At 37.5% G+C, this 18,320-nt stretch overlaps 1 non-coding gene across 1 annotated transcript; it reads right to left on the reverse strand.

Annotated features, from left to right (window-relative positions):
• Nucleotides 1–2,549: 2,549 nt before the first annotated feature.
• On the reverse strand, nucleotides 2,550–2,657 carry LOC125920472 (U6 spliceosomal RNA). The gene has a single exon (XR_007457064.1). It is a non-coding gene; the product is annotated as a U6 spliceosomal RNA (small nuclear RNA).
• Nucleotides 2,658–18,320: the final 15,663 nt, after the last annotated feature.

Consider the following 18,320-nt stretch of genomic DNA (forward strand, 5'->3'; position numbering starts at 1 on the left):
CCTGCTTTGGGCACTAGAATTCTCACAGTCAATTCTCACAGTCACCAAGTTCAAGGTTGCAGTGACAAGAAGAAAATTTTCTCAAGGGGTTACTATATGTAATAATGATACCCTTCACTGTTACCTCTTGGTTTCCAGATCTATACATTCTAAGCATTTATAAAATGCTAGTTCAAGGTACAAATCACATTCTATAAGCCTACCATGTCCTATTTTCTCCCAACAGTTGAAGTCCTTGATGATGTGTGCTTGTAAACCATAAATCCCATTAGGCTACCTCTGTTAACCAGCTACTCCTATATTCTCAACAGGGGCAATATCACCCCCAGGTGGGGGAAATTGGATTTTGAGTGTGAAAAAATCTGGGATATTATAATAGCATTTAATAATGTCTAAAAATATTCCTTAGGGGATAGATAATGAAAAAAATGTTGAAAAACAATGAATTACTGTATCACTTAGAGTCCCAGGAGAATTCATTTCAAAAACTATTTACAAAGCTATGGGGAAGGTGTTGGAAAACCACAAAAGATAGTGCAATATCCTGGGGCTAGTATCAGTGAGGGCAGGTATTATCAACAGTATGCCCTAAGAGAAAAAAAAGAGATGTGGAGTTAAGAGAATCTAGAAGCAAATAATCATATTCCAGTGACCAATTTTAGAAGAACTGGGACCTTTGACAAAAACAAGCAATTCAAAGTACTCCTTTAGGAAAGACTTCAGGGTAAAAGATTCCCAAACCTTACTTTCCTACCTTTTTCTGATCTCCTGCAAGTTCCCAAATTACTGATTCTAACTGAAAGCTATAGGGAAAGGGAACCCATTGGTATAGTCTATTCAGGTCAGTCTTCGATCTCAGAAAGCAGAGTGGAAAAAAGGTGGGATAAACGGATGTTATCTAACACAGTAACATTTAAGAGTAACCAGAAACAGGAAGACTATGTTTTAAATTTTGCCTGCTGCTTTATTGTAGGTGAAAATATGTGGACTAACCATTATCTTTAAGATATATGTCTAAATAAAATCTTTTTGCATCAATCTCAATCTAAATTAAGATAAGAAGTCTGTACAGAAAGTCTATATAGAAGATTCTAATTTTATCTAAAAATAAGTAAAGCTAGTATGTTTTTTAGCCTAGATGTAGCATATCAAGAGTTAATCAATCAACGCTAAGAAAAGAAATTCATTTCCAAAATACCCCCTCTATGTGGTCTGACACTTGACCATCATACACTTCTCAGTTTGTGCACATATCTGTCCACAGTTACAGCACTTGGGGAAGGGAATACCAGGAGGCACTGAAAATGGATCACCAGGGTTTCACATGCATTCCTTTCTTTCCTCCTCAGTAATACTAGTCTCCAGTCTTCAGCTGATCAAGGTCATCTCCTGACTGTTTTCAAGGGGCTTAGTGTTGATTTCTATCACTGACAGTTGCACATGCAGAGGCAGCAAAGACTAGATATACATTGGTAACAGACTTCATGAAATTGAGCCCATAAATAGTCTCCAACTCTGCCACTTTGGCCATTTGTTTTTTTATTGTGCTCATTATCCTAATTACAGGATGGTCAATGAAGAAAGCTGGTTAAGTCATTTTGTCTACTTCATTGTGCAGTGCCTCTTCCATGATGGATGCTTTCTGATATAAATACAAAAATCTTCACTCTATGCCCTCTGCCATATATCCATTCACACAACTCTACCAAAGACCTTGTCTCAGATCTCTCAGCTTTTTTCCTTTTTTTTTTCTCAATAAATGAAGTTTATTGTCAAATCGGTTTCCATACAACACCCAGTGCTCATCCCAAAAGGTGCCTTCCTCGATACCCATCACCCACCCTCCCCTCCCTCCCACCCCCCATCAGCCCTCAGTTTGTTCTCAGTTTTTAAGAGTCTCTTATGCTTTGGCTCTCTTCCACTCTAACCTCTTTTTTTTTTCCTTACCCTCCCCCATGGGTTTCTGTTAAGTCTCTCAGGATCCACATAAAAGTGAAACCATATGGTATCTGTCTTTCTCTGTATGGCTTATTTCACTTAGCATCACATTCTCCAGTTCCATCCATGTTGCTACAAAAGGCCATATTTCATTCTTTCTCATTGCCACGTAGTACTCCATTGTGTATATAAACCACAATTTCTTTATCCATTCATCAGTTGATGGACATTTAGGCTCTTTCCATAATTTGGCTATTGTTGAGAGTGCTGCTATAAACATTGGGATACAAGTGCCCCTATGCATCAGTACTCCTGTATCCCTTGGGTAAATTCCTAGCAGTGCTACTGCTGGGTCATAGGGTAGGTCTATTTTTAATTTTTTGAGGAACCTCCACACTGTTTTCCAGAGAAGCCGCACCAGTTTGCATTCCCACCAACAGTGCAAGAGGGTTCCTGTTTCTCCACATCCTCTCCAGCACCTATAGTCTCCTGTTTTGTTCATTTTGGCCACTCTGACTGGCGTGAGGTGATATCTGAGTGTGGTTTTGATTTGTATTTCCTTGATGAGGAGCGACGTTGAGCATCTTTTCATGTGCCTGTTGTCCATCCAGAAAAATATGGCACTGCTTCACGAATTTGCGTATCATCCTTGCGCAGGGGCCATGCTAATCTTCTCTGTATCGTTCCAATTTTAGTATTTGTGCTGCCGAAGCGAGCACACTCTCAGCTTTTTTCCATCCAGACCCCTGACCGGTTGACCAGGCCAATGGTCATTAAAATGAATCGATATATATTCTTAATTCAGGTCATTTTTTGTTCACTCTATCACATTGGAATTATGTCCAATGATGTAAGGGGTTAGTCTGATGTTCTACGGGATTTCCCTCTAGTCTGAATCTCTTTGCCTTCAATATGAGAAAGCATAGGAGAGTTGACACGGTCCTAAGATAAAACTATAAGGCCATTTTCAGGGAGGCCGACTTGAGAGAGCTCATTTTTGAGACCCTCCAGACGGGGCGCCCAAAGTCTAGGAAAGCAGTCTATTATGAGTTTCTCTCCCACAATCTAACACTAAATATATGACCAATTTACCAAACAAGATTGCCTCTGAATTTATTAGATATTATGTATGAGGGAAAAGTGCTCAAATTAAAGTTTGAGCACTTTACATGAATGTGATTCCAAACCTACTTCAAAGTGAAACAGATAGTTGTAAAACAATATATATTGTATTCTGGGAGGAAGATGGCGGCGTAGGAGCACGCTGGGCTCACCACATCCTGCTGATCACTTAGATTCCACCCACACCTGCCTAAACCCAGAAAACCACCAGAAGACTAGCAGAATGGATTCTCCAGAGCCAAGCGTAGACGAGAGGCCCACGGAAGAGGGTAGGAAGGGCGGAGAGGTGGTGCACACTACATGGACTGGCAGGAGGGAGACGGGGCAGAGGGGCGCCCGCCGGCAAAGCAGAGCCCTCGAGTCTGGCTTGCAAAAGCAGAGGGGCCGGACAGAGTGTGTTCAGACAGCAAGCGGGACTTAACATCTGGAAGGTTATAAGCTAACAGCTCTGCTTGGAGAGCAGGAGGGCTGGAGGGCAACGGGAGGGAGAGTTGTTGAGCCCCGGATGACAGAGCGCGGTGTGGTGGGAAACAAAGGCGCTGGCCAGCACCATCTCCCTTGCCCATCCCCTAGCCAAAATCCCAAAGGGAACCAGTTTCTGCCAGGGAACTTGCTTGCACTGTGCAAACACCCAACGCTGTGCTTCTGTGGATCCATTCCTCCGGCGGGGGGTCTGACTCCCTCCCGGAGCCACAGGGCCCCTCCCGAAGCTGATCACTGATGGATAAGCTAGCTGAGCCTACCCCTCCCGTCCCCGTGCACCTTGCCGATCCACCCCAGCTAATACTTCAGAGCCCTAGCACCACAAGCCTGGTAGTGTGCAAGTAGCCCAGACAGACCACGCCACCCCACAGTGAATCCTGCCCCTATGAGAGGGGAAGAGAAGGCACACACCAGTCTGACAGTGGCCCCAGCGGTGGGCTGGGGGCAGACATCAGGTCTGACTGCGGCCCTGCCTACCAACGCAAGTTATTCAAGACAGCACAGGGGAAGTTCCCTGAAGTTCCTCACCACTCCAGGGACTATCCAAAATGATGAAACGGAAGAATTCCCCTCAAAAGAATCTCCAGGAAATAACAACAGCTAACGAACCGATCAAAAAGGATTTAAACAATGTAACAAAGTGAATTTAGAATAATAGTCATAAAATTAATCGCTGGCTTGAAAACAGTATAGAGGACAGCAGAGAATCTCTTGCTACAGAGATCAAGGGACTAAGGAACAGCCAGGAGGAGCTAAAAGATGGTATAAATGAGCTGCAAAATAAAATGGAGACAACCACAGCTCAGATTGAAGAGGCGGAGGAGAGAATAGGTGAACTGGAAGATAAAATTATGGAAAAAGAAGAAGCTGAAAAAAAGAGAGATTAAAAAAATCCAGGAGTATGAGGGGAAAATTAGAGAACTAAGTGATGCACTAAAGAGAAATAATCTACACATAATTGGTATTCCAGAGGAGGAAGAGAGAGGGAAAGGTGCTGAAGGGGTACTTGAAGAAATAATAGCTGAGAACTTCCCTGAACTGAGGAAGGAAAAATGCATTGAAATCCAAGAGGCACAGAGAACTCCCTTCAGACGTAACTTGAATCGATCTTCTGCACGACATATCATAGTGAAATTGGCAACATACAATGATAAAGAGAAAATTCTGAAAGCAGCCAGGGATAAACGTGCTCTAACATATAAAGGGAGACCGATAAGACTCGTAATGGATCTCTCTACTGAAACTTGGCAGGCCAGAAAGGAATGGCAGGAAATCTTCAATGTGATAAACAGAAAAAATATGCAGCCCAGAATCCTTTATCCAGCAAATCTGTCATTTAGAATAGAAGGAGAGATAAAGGTCTTCCCAAACAAACAAAAACTGAAGGAATTCATCACCACTAAACCAGCCCTACAAGAGATCCTAAGGGGGATCCTGTGAGACAAAGTACCAGAGACATCGCTACAAGCATGAAACCTACAGACATCACAATGACTCTAAATCCATATCTTTCTATAATAACACTGAATGGAAATGGACTAAATGTGCCAACCAAAAGACATAGGGTATCAGAATGGATAAAAAAACAAGACCTGTCTATTTGCTGTCTACAAGAGACTCATTTTAGACCTGAGGACACCTTCAGATTGAAAGTGAGGGGATGGAGAACTATTTATCATGCTACTGGAAGTCAAAAGAGAGCTGGAGTAGCCATACTTATATCACACAAACTATACTTTAAATTAAAAGCTGTAACAAGAGATGAAGAAGGGCATTATATAACAATTACAGGGTCTATCCATCAGGAAGAGCTAACAATTATAAATGTCTATGCACCGAATATGGGAGCCCCCAAGTATATAAAACAATTACTCACAAACATAAGCAACCTTATTGATAAGAATGTGGTCATTGCAGGGGACTTTAACACCCCACTTACAGAAATGGATAGATTATCTAGACACATGGTCATAAAGAAACAAGGGCCCTGAATGATACATTGGATCAGATGGACTTGACAGATGTATTTAGAACTCTGCATCCCAAAGCAACAGAATATACTTTCTTCTCGAGTGCACATGGAACATTCTCCAAGATAGATCACATTCTGGGTCATAAAACAGCCCTTCATAGTATACAAGAATTGAGATCATACCATGCATACTTTCAGACCACAATGCTATGAAGCTTGAAATCAACCACAGGAAAAAGTCTGGAAAACCTCCCAAAGCATGGAGGTTAAAGAACACCCTACTAAAGAATGAGTAGGTCAACCAGGCAATTAAAGAAGAAATTAAAAAATATATGGAAACAAACGAAAATGAAAATACAACAAACCAAACGCTTTGGGATGCAGCAAAGGCAGTCTTGAGAGGAAAACACATTGCAATCCAGGCCTATCTTAAGAAACAAGAAAAATCCCAAATACAAAATCTAACAGCACACCTAAAGGAAATAGAAGCAGAACAGCAAAGACACCCTAAACCTAGCAGAAGAAGAGAAGTAATAATGATTAGAGCAGAAATAAACAATATAGAATCTACAAAAACTGTAGAGCAGATCAATGAAACCAAGAGTTGGTTTTTTGAAAAAATAGAATTGATAAACCTCTAGCCAGGCTTCTCAAAAAGAAAAGGGAGATGACCCAAATAGATAAAATCATGAATGAAAATGGAATTATCACAACCAATCCCTCAGAAATACAAGCAATTATCAGGGAATACTATGAAAAACTATATGCCAACAAACTGGACAACCTGGAAGAAATGGACAAATTCCTAAACACCCACACACTTCCAAAACTCAATCAGGAGGAAATAGAAAGCTTGAACAGACCCACAACCAACGAAGAAATTGATTCGGTTATCAAAAATCTCCCAGCAAATAAGAGTCCAGGACCAGATGGCTTCCCAGGGGAGTTCTACCAGACATTTAAAGCAGAGATAATACCTATCCTTCTCAAGCTATTCCAAAAAATAGAAAGGGAAGGAAAACTTCCAGACTCATTCTATGAAGCCAGTATTACTTTGATTCCTAAACCAGACAGAGACCCAGTAAAAAAAGAGAACTACAGGCCAATATCCCTGATGAATATGGATGCAAAAATTCTCAATAAGATACTAGCAAATCGAATTCAACAGCATATAAAAAGAATTATTCACCATGATCAAGCGGGATTCATTCCTGGGATGCAGGGCTGGTTCAACATTCGCAAATCAATCAGTGTGATACATCACATTAATAAAAGAAAAGATAAGAACCATATGATCCTGTCAATCGATGCAGAAAAAGCATTTGACAAAATTTAGCATCCTTTCTTAATAAAAACCCTCAAGAATGTTGGGATAGAAGGAACATACTTAAAGATCATAAAAGCCATTTATGAAAAGCCCACAGCTAACATCACCCTCAATGGGGAAAAACTGAGAGCTTTCCCCCTGAGATCAGGAACATGACATGGATGCCCACTCTCACAGCTGTTGTTTAACATAGTGTTGGAAGTGCTAGCAGCAGCAATCAGACAACAAAAGGAAATCAAAGGCATCAAAATTGGCAAAGATGAAGTCAAGCTTTCGCTTTTTGCAGATGACATGATATTATACATGGAAAATCCGACAGATTCCACCAAAAGTCTGCTAGAACTGATACATGAATTCAGCAAAGCTGCAGGATACAAAATCAATGTACAGAATTCAGTTGCATTCTTATACACTAATAATGAAGCAACAGAAAGATAAATAAAGAAACTGATCCCATTCACAATTGCACCAATAAGCATAAAATACCCAGGAATAAATCTAACCAAAGATGTAAAAGATCTGTATGCTGAAAACTATAGAAAGCTTATGAAGGAAATTGAAGAAGATATAAGGAAATGGAAAAACATTCCATGTTCATGGGTTGGAAGAGTCAATATTGTCAAAATGTCAATACTACCCAAAGCTATCTACACATTCAATGCAATCCCAATCAAAATTGCACCAGCATTCTTCTCAAAACTAGAACAAGCAATCCTAAAATTCATATGGAACCACAAGGCCCCGAATAGCCAAAGTAATTTTGAAGAAGACCAAAGCAGGAGGCATCACAATCCCAGACTTTAGCCTCTACTACAAAGCTGTAATCATTAAGACAGCATGGTATTGGCACAAAAACAGACACATAGACCAATGGAACAGAATAGAAACCCCAGAACTAGACCCACAAAAGTATGGCCACCTAATCTTTGACAAAGCAGGAAAGAACATCCAATGGAAAAAAGACAGTCTCTTTAACAAATGGTGCTGGGAGAACTGGACAGCAACATGCAGAAGGTTGAAACTAGACCACTTTCTCACACCATTCACAAAAATAAAATCAAAATGGATAAAGGACCTGAATGTGAGACAGGAAACCTTCAAAACCCTAGAGGAGAAAACAGGAAAAGGTCTCTCTGACCTTAGCTGTAGCAATTTCTTACTTGACACATCCCCAAAGGCAAGGGAATTAAAAGCAAAAATGAACTATTGGGACCTCATGAAGATAAAAATCTTCTGCACAGCAAAGGAAGCAATCAACAAAACTAAAAGGCAACCAATGGAATGGGAAAAGATATTTGCAAATGACATATCGGACAAAGGGTGAGTATCCAAAATCTATAAAGAGCTCACCAAACTCCACACCCGGTAAACATATAATCCAGTGAAGAAATGGGCAGAAGACATGAATAGACACTTCTCTATAGAAGACATCTGGATGGCCAACAGGCACATGAAAAGATGCTCAACGTCGCTCCTCATCAGGGAAATACAAATCAAAACCACACTCAGATATCACCTCACTCCAGTCAGAGTGGCCAAAATGAACAAAACAGGAGACTATAGGTGCTGGAGAGGATGTGGAGAAACAGGAACCCTCTTGCACTGTTGGTGGGAATGCAAACTGGTGCGGCTTCTCTGGAAAACAGTGTGGAGGTTCCTCAAAAAATTAAAAATAGACCTACCCTATGACCCAGCAGTAGCACTGCTAGGAATTTACCCAAGGGATACAGGAGTACTGATGCATAGGGGCACTTGTATCCCAATGTTTATAGCAGCACTCTCAACAATAGCCAAATTATGGAAAGAGCCTAAATGTCCATCAACTGATGAATGGATAAAGAAATTGTGGTTTATATACACAATGGAGTACTACGTGGCAATGAGAAAGAATGAAATATGGCCTTTTGTAGCAACATGGATGGAACTGGAGAATGTGATGCTAAGTGAAATAAGCCATACAGAGAAAGACAGATACCATATGGTTTCACTTTTATGTGGATCCTGAGAGACTTAACAGAAACCCATGTGGGAGGGTAAGGAAAAAAAAAAGAGGTTAGAGTGGAAGAGAGCCAAAGCATAAGAGACTCTTAAAAACTGAGAACAAACTGAGGGTTGATGGGGGGTGGGAGGGAGGAGAGGGTGGGTGATGGGTATTGGGGAGGGCACCTGTTGGGATGAGCACTGGGTGTTGTATGGAAACCAATTTGACAATAAATTCATATATTAAAAGAAAACAATACAAAACAAAACCTATTAATTAGTATTGTCTATCTGATGTGAATGAAAACTGTTTCTCATTTCTTTTATAATTGTAATAGAAAAAATCCATTTGTGAAATAAATGATCATATACCATTTGCCTGAGACATTATTAATCTGTTCTAGAAGTTGACATCATGCCTGATGCAGCAGGTGATATTGGGGCTACTTCTTATAGAGCCAGCGATAGTCTATAATAATTAATTCTCTAGTTTCTGCAGGGGGTACAATACCAAATTAAATATATATGTTATAGGGACCCAATATCTCTGTATCTTTTAGGTCTAATAGTCACACTAGTCTTCATCATATATATTAGGAAAAGGTATTGTTTCCTTGGATGTGGTTGGGAGGAGGAGTGATTTTAAAGTATCCTCTTAGGCTTCCCCCATTATATTAACTTTTACTCCATAGACCAGGGACTCAATCTGGAGTGACTCCTACTGGCAAGTATTCCCATTCCATTTCTGTGCTCAGGAATCAAGAAATGACCACAGACTGAGTCTGCAGACCCAGTGGGCTTACTGTGGGCCAGACTTTCACTAAAACTTCATTTTTTTTTTTACCTGGCCCCTATACATTCCCCTTTGAACAGGGGACAGAGAAGAAGAGCATGAAAATGCTTTGGATCTCCAGGTATTGATGACAACTCAGATCTTGTTTGCAATAGTCCCTGAAATGTTTGCACAAAAAGAAATAGAGAAGGAACCAGGGAAGGGTGGACAAATTGTCACACTGTGATGTAAATGAAGGACAGAAGAAGAGAATGTTGGATGGAGTTCAAGGTAGGCTCAGCAAAACCATTTGTGAGTTGAGAATCAAAGTTGGTCAAAAGAGTCTTGTGTATCCTAGAAGGGATCTGCTTTAGTATTCCCACTACATTTAGTCACTGGAGGGGGGTAGGCAGGCAGGTTGTGGAAGGCAGGCAGGCTGTGAAATAGATTTCAAGGAGTACCATCTTGTGCCTGCAGTCAATTATCCCCCCTGTTATAAGAGAATGGCTGGGTACTTGCTCATGCCTATCCCATTACCATAATGTGGAGAGGACAGTACTGTTAGTAGGATCAAAAATTGGATTACAAATAGAACTAAACTGGGGAAGCCCCAGAAATCTGTCTTATTTTTTCAAAGTCCTTTGTTTTAAGCTCATAGACAGGACCTGAAGGTGGCACTTACTTGATAGATGAAGGAATAACAAGAAGGGGAGCTGGGTGAAGGCAGTTTAATTCTACTGTACTCTAAGCCTTAGGAAGAACTGTCTGTCTCAGTTCACTCTATTCTCTATCACCACAGCCCATTTACTGTGAAATGTGAGAGACCAAAACCAGAGTGTGTCCTTAACACTGAGGTTTATAAAAATCTTTTTGATATCATGGTTCTCATAGATCTTCTGCTTAAAAGATGTGTCTTCTGCATTCTTAAAAACTAAGACATCTGGTGGCAGGAATCCTTGAAGAGACTGAATGGCTTCATTGTTATCAATCTAATATATGCATTTCTCTGCTCCCTTTTATAGCAAGAAACAAACAAAATAAAAACAAAAACAAATCAAAAAGTCATATTTACTTAAGTTTCTTTCTTATTCTCTCTTTGAGTCACTCACTGGATTTCCAGAGACAATAAAACTTCTATTTCAAAGTCACCAGTTGCTTAATCTCATAGTCAATGCTCACTGCTCATCTTACTTGATCCCTCAGCCACATTTACACAGTTGATCAATTCTACCTTTATTCATTATACTCACTTGGCTTCCAGCACACCATATATCCTTGGTTTCTTCTTTTCATTGTGGCTACCTTTCAGTCTCCTGTGTTGACTCTCAGTTCCCAGGAATCGGGTCACTTTCCTTTGTGTCTAGTCTTTCCTTGAAGATCTCACTCATAAATAATGGATCTACAGTAATGACTCCCAAATGTAAATCTCATGCTCAGTCCTCTTCCTTGAACTCCATTCTCATACATTCAATTGCATTCTCAACATTTGAATGCGTAATGGACATTTCAAAATTAGCATTGCTCTAACCATCTCTGCATTGAGCCTCTCACACCCCTCACCCTGCATTAATACTTTTAACAGTTAAAGGCTATTTGTTCTTCTAGCTACTCACGTAACCAAATAGTTGGAGTTATCCTTGCCATCTCTCTTTCTTTCATACTCCACATTCAATCCATACACATCTACTCTTGGTATATGTATATGCTGATCACTACCAACCACCACCTCTTGCCTAGATTCTTGTAATGTCCTTATTAAGACATTAAGATATTCAGTTTCCCCTGTCCTTATTTATTTTTCTCTATAGCACTTATTACTTTACAGTATATTATATATTTATTTGTTTCCTTTTTGTCTTTCTCTTGACAGTATAATATAGAATCCATATTGCAGAATTTTTTTTTCAATTTTGTTCACTGCTATGTCTCTAGTTCTGAAGCAGAATGTGTCATAAAAGAGACATTTTACCAACATTTACTAAATGAATGAGTTTACATTTGCTTTTTAATACCATATTGCTGCTTTAAAAAAAGAGTTAATGGGTTGACCATACTCTCCCATATTTGCTGGAAAATTCTCTTGCATGTGAAATATGGATGTAGTCATTTTATAACACTATACAAGCAAAAATAATATCAAAGTCTCATCAGTTTAATAGCACTTTCCTAGTGACATGAAAAAAGCTGCTTTAAAACACCTATTTTAGTAAATAATAAATTAAATTCATAGCTGAATAAAATCATTCTTATTTAGTCTCTACCTGAATGAAGTAATGCTAACTTCTTTTTCTTGCTATGTAAATTTTGTCATTAATTAGCAAATGCAAGTTGTGTACCTGTAAAGTACACATAGGACAGACATGTAGATAAAGAAAAGCAGTGAGGAGAGCACGGAATCTGAGTACTCCAACATTCAGAAGTTTGAAAACAAGAGATTCAGCAAAGGAGAGGGGGAATAGTCAGTGAAGTAGGAGGAAAACTGGCAAAATCTGGTATTATGAAAATATGCAACAGGCAGTATTTCCAGGAGGTCAAATGTGTCAAATGATGCTGACTTGTCAAATGTAACCTTTTTCTCAGGAAAAGGAAAAACAAAGCTTATTGCTTACACCTGACCTTTAATCAAAGATATGTGTTGAAAAGGCAAGACAAGTTCTCAAGGTCCTCGTATGTACCTGTTGAATAAATTAGAATTGAAGGTCACACCAGGTTTGGATCCAAATCATGGTACATGATATAACATTTGGCTGAGCACATATTTTGTCACTTGGGATATGGGCATTAGCTTGCTTTTCAGTTTAGATAAAATGATCATGGGGCAACAATGTTGATGGCTGACTGTTCTGGCTGACAACTCAGGTAGTATAAAAGAAGAGAAAAAAGGTGCTAAGCAAACACTAAGTTGCACCTGGAGTCAAGTAATGAGAGCCCTGTAAAATTTGTTAAGAAGAAAAGACATGTACCACAGACAAAATTATAACTGATTGCACTGCATTATTTTTTCTTGTAGTAATTTGCAAAGAAATGGTAATAGGTAGGACTACTTACCTATTATTATACAAGGTATTTAAAAAAATAGGCATCTTAAAAGAGAAATAATTAACTAAATTAATAATTTAAAGTACACAATTCAATGTTTTTTTTAATATATCCACAGAGGTGGCCAACAGTTACCACAATCAATTCTAGAATATTTCCTCACTCCAAAAGAAAGCTTTGTATCCATTAGCAGTCACTCTTGTTCTTGTCCAACCCTTCTCCTAGTCCTAGGTGACTGAGATGGCCTTCCCAAGAGCTTGACTAAACTTTAGATGATTTTTTCCCTGACTATAGACACTTGACCCCCCCTACCCACTCCCCATCTTTCCTTAGAAAATTTACTTTAAAAACTTGTGATTGCATATTCTTTTTCTGCTCTTTTGAAATATAGATACATCTTCCTCCAGCCTCTTACCAGTTTTTCAACCTAGGAATGTCTTTCACAAGGATTTGGGAGTCATCCTTTTGAAATATAATCATCAAAAGACATACCGGCACTATCCCCCAGTCTCTGTAGGAGTGTAGAATCCAACTACATTAGCAAACATAGAGGGCCTAATCACACTGATCTACTTCACCCTAATATCTTCTAGTACTTTTCCTTTAGCTCACCCCAGCACTTAATCCTATCACCTTTTGTTTCAGAGAAAGGAAGTTCAGTCTCTCACCCTGATTGCAGTAGTCTTGAATAAAGTCTTCCCTGCCTGTTTAATTTTCCTTTGGCATAGGTAACCATTAATAATAAAGTATCTATTTTGTATCTCTATGTATCTGCCTACTCTGAGAAATTTCATATTAATGTAATTATATAATATGTGGTCTTTGTGACTGACTGATGTCTTTCATTTGACATAATGCTTTCAAGTTCCATCCATGTTGTGGCATGTATCAGAACTTCGTTACTTTTTACTGCAGTGTAATATTTCATTTTATGGATTATACTATATTTTGTTTATCTACTCAGCAATTGACAGACATTTGGGTTGTTTCTACTGTTTGGCTATTATGAATAAGGCTGCTATAAGAATTCATCCACAGGTTTTTATGTGGTCATATTTTCACTTCCCTTGGATATATACATAGGAGTAAAATTGCTGGTTTATGTGCAACGTGCAACATTTTGAGGAACTGCTAAACAGCTTCTCAAAGTGTCTGTACAGTTTTAGATTCCATCAACAATGTATAAAGGTCCAAATACCACCGTATCCTTGCTCACACTCATTATTATCTATTTTATCATAGCAATTCTAGTGGGTATAAAATGACATCTCATCCTGGTTTTGATTTGCATTTCCTAGTGACTAGTGAAATTGAGTTCCTTTTAATATGATTATAACCTTTGGAGAAATATCTGTTTGAATTCTTTATAAGAATCTAATTAAAACTGATCTTGTCTTGATTTTTCAGATTTTGAGGAGATTTTCAAAGAGTCTTTCAACTGTCACTACAAGTGCTGTTATGGAATAGTAAATTAATGGGGGTCATAAAGAAATAGAAACATTTTTTCTTTATTAGTTGTACTGTTTATATTTGGATCTCAGCCATTGTTGATTTATATAAAACATTAAACCATGAATCATGTCTTCAAAGCTTGAAATTGTTTCCTAAAATATATATAGATTTGAAATGCAGATGTCTAATTTCTTGGTTATTTAACATTATATGTTTAATTTTTCTTCTTTTAAGTTCAAGTATGTCTCACTCTAGAAAAAATGGAATAAAAAGGCTCTATTTATAAAACAAATAAATTAGTGTAAGATCATATGTATTTTTACCAAAAAAAAAAAAAAAAGAAAGAAATGATTAAAGAATTCTTTTAAAGCATTAGCCCACTGGATTTAATTACCTGACTAATTAATTTTGAATTTACACAAAATATTTATGAAACATATTTGGAAAAAATCCTATATCTGTATCTTTATATTCAAATAACAACATATGCAGAAATAAATGCAAGTCAAGTCTCCAGTGTAACTAAATCAATCTGACTAACAATGTATTACTGTAGTCCCTCTGTCCTATAGAGGAAATGTCACTAGAATTAGAAACAGAATAATTAACTTTATGGCCTAGGCATGCAGCACAACAGTTGAATGAACCTGGACAAGAGAGGGGAAAATACGTGGTAAATTCTGAAATTTTATGCAAACATAAGGTATTATGAGTTCTAAATCTGACAATTAGAAGGAATATAAAGAACAGAAGACAGCAGGGAAACTCATCTAAAGGGTTATATAATAGGATATATTATACAGGTTATATAATAGGATATATATATGGTTGACCCTTGAACAACACAGTTGGCTCCCCTGAACAGTTAAAAATCTTTGTGTAAACTTTGACTCTTTAAAAATTTAATAACTAATGGGGGCACCTGGGGTAGCTCAGTCAGTTGAACGTCTGACTTCAGCTCAGGTCATGAGCTCACGGTTCGTGGGCTTGAGCCCCACGTTGGTATCTGTGCTGACAGCTCAGAGCCTGGAACCTGCTTCGGATTCTGGGTCTCCTTCTCTCACTGTCCCTCCCCTGTTCATGCTCTGTCTCTCTGTGTCTCAAAAATAAATAAACATTGAAAAAAAAATTTTTTAACTTAACAATGAATAGCCAGCCTACTGTTGATAATATAAACAGTTAACACATATTTTGTATGTTATATGTAGTATGTACTCTATTCTTACAATAAAGTAAGCTAGAGAAAAGAAAATGTTAAACTCATAAAAAAGGAAAATACATTTACAGTACTGTACCGTATGTACTGAAAAAAATCCACGTGTAAGTAAATCTGCACAGTTCAAACCCATGTTGTTCAGGGGTCAGGAATATGTACACACACACACACACACACACAGTTCAGGTACCCTATTGCATATATATTATATATACACATATAATATGCCACTACAACCTGAAGTGACTTCATTATGACTTTTAAGTAGCTGATGATTAATCATACAGGTAATAGTTAATAATTATTTTCTTTCTTCATCACACTCAGAACCAAGTTATAATATAAGGAAATTATATTAAAGACTTTTTAAAAAAATTCTAAGCATAATAGTATTCTGTATCAAAGGATGTTTCTATATGAAGGAATACCTAGACTTGTATTGAAAAAAATGTCTGTGAGAGAACATATTTTAAAAAGCTTTTTAAAAATACAGTAGCTTGTGGTGTTACCTGCAAAATGACAAGTTGTACACTTGTTTCAGGAGAGAATTCTACAATAACCAAATTTATGATAACCAAATTTATGATAACAAAACTAATATTAACTTTCAACCCCTCCTAACAGCTATCCTGCTAAATTTCTCTGGTTAAATTGCTCTCTTACTGTATAAACTATTTGAAAACCTCTCTACTCTACATCCTATCCTTTGCCTCCCTCCCTGTCAGCAAATGGTGTCCCTTGCTATTTCACAGAAGGAAAGGATTCAACTTCCTCCCACCTATCTTGCAAACCATTTATCTATACTCATTCTCTCCTGTATTTCCGCTTTCAAAAGAGGTGTCCCTCATCCTATCCAAGCCCAATCCTTCTATTTTGGACCCCTCTGATCTTTCAGGAACCTCAATTCATGACATTGGTTGTTATTTCTCTTTCCTTTACATCCATGTTTTGCCTTTCAAGTGTTTACATTTAAAGATGAGCAAGCCTATAATCCAACAGACAACAAACACAAGGCCTTCCTACATCATACAACCTTATCTGGCTAACAACCTATTTTCTTCCTGCTTCTGATAAAGATATAAAAGAGTTCTGAAGGATTTAAAAATATTTTTTCCAACTCTTAAAATCTACATAAAAACCATTTTCAAATTGCATTAATACAAAAATAATTGCAATCCAATTTATAGTATTTTCCTAAAACAGTCAACTGCTGAAGTATAAATTTTCTACATAACTATTTGGAATTTTATTTTAGCTCAATGACATTTGCTTAAATATGAAGGTGATGTATAGTGAATTTCTTATCCTTACATATCATTTGATGAGTCTAGATAGTCTGAATAATTTCAGTGACACATTACAAAATCCAAATTTGTCTATAATAAAAATTACATCTCACTGGAGCTATCTCCAGTTTCACTAAGAAAAAAATACCTGCCAATTTTATATTGTAATAAAGTAGTAACTCCTTGCTTGCCATAGAAAGATTTACAGACTAATTAAAATATGAACTGGACTTTGCCTAACCCACCTAGGGTTCTCAAACAAAATCCAAGGAACTTTGAATAGCAAATAAAATTTTAAAAATGAAATTTTATAGAATTTACCACTAACAGATTATAAAGCTTTTTACAAAGCTACAGTAATTAAGACAGTGTGGTACTGAAATAAGAATATTCAAATAAACCAATGACTAGAATAGGATGTCAAGAAGAAGATTTAAACACACTAAGTTATTTTATTCATAAATACACATGCCAATGCCAGTCAGTGGAAAATGGGTGGCCTTTTCAGTAAATGGCACTATAAAATTAAATATAAATAAGAAAAAATATATCTCTATTGTTATATTTATCATAAAGAAGAAATTCAATTCTGACTATTGATGCAAATGAGAAAGGTAAAACAATATTACTTATAGAATAGAACATACGGGTATATCTTCGTGATCTTAGAGTAGGCAAAGATTTCTTAAGCAAAGCACACAAAAGATATTCACTAAAAAATTGCTAACTGTATGACATTAAATTAAGAACATCTGTTCATCAAAGATTATCAAGAGAATTAACATGGAAGACATACTAGAAGAAAACATTCACAATAAACAAATCTGACAACGGACTCATATCCAGAATATAAAAAGAACTCTCACTAAAAAATAATGAAAAGATAAGCAACTCTGTTTCAAAAAGCGGTCACAAGACTAACCAAACACTTCAAAAAAGAGGATGTTGAAATGGTCAATAAGCATATGAGAAGTTTCACATTATTTACTATCAAAGACATTAAAATTAAAACCACAAAATGCCCACCACAGTGACTTAAATTAAGAGAATATTCCAAGTGTGAAAATAGAGATGGAGGAAAGAAAATCCTCATACACTGCTGGTGGTCATGTACACTGGTAAAACCACTTTGGCAACCTTTTTAGAGGGTATTTATGAAAGTTAAACCTACAAATTACACTAGACCTCTATGCTTAGATACTCCTAAGAATGAATAGGTATACCAAATAATTTGTACATGACAGCTTTACTTATACTTCTCAATTACTGGAAAAATATTAAATGTCCAAAAACAATTGAATGGATATATAGTCTGTGTATGTGCATACATAGAAGAATACTACACAGCAATAAAAAAGAACAAATTTGTGGGGCGCCTGGGTGGCTCAGTCGGTTGGACGGTCGGGTCATGATCCCGCGGTCCGTGGGTTTGAGCCCCGCGTGGGGCTCTGTGCTGGCGGCTCAGAGCCTGGAGCTTGTTTCAGATTCTGTGTCTCCCTCTCTCTGATCCTCCCCTGTTCATGCTCTGTCTCTCCCTGTCTCAAAAATAAATAAAAACTTTAAAAAATTTTTAAAAATTAAAAAAAAAAACAAATTTGTGATAACAATGGCCTAAATGGATCTCGTATATATTATTTGATTGAAAGAAGTTATACATGTTGTATAACTCAATTTAGATTAGCTTCAGGGGTAAACAAATCTGTGGCAATATATACCAGAATATTAGTTCTATC

The sequence above is a fragment of the Panthera uncia genome, chromosome B4, assembly GCF_023721935.1.
Source record: "Panthera uncia isolate 11264 chromosome B4, Puncia_PCG_1.0, whole genome shotgun sequence".
NCBI classification, from domain to species: domain Eukaryota; kingdom Metazoa; phylum Chordata; class Mammalia; order Carnivora; family Felidae; genus Panthera; species Panthera uncia.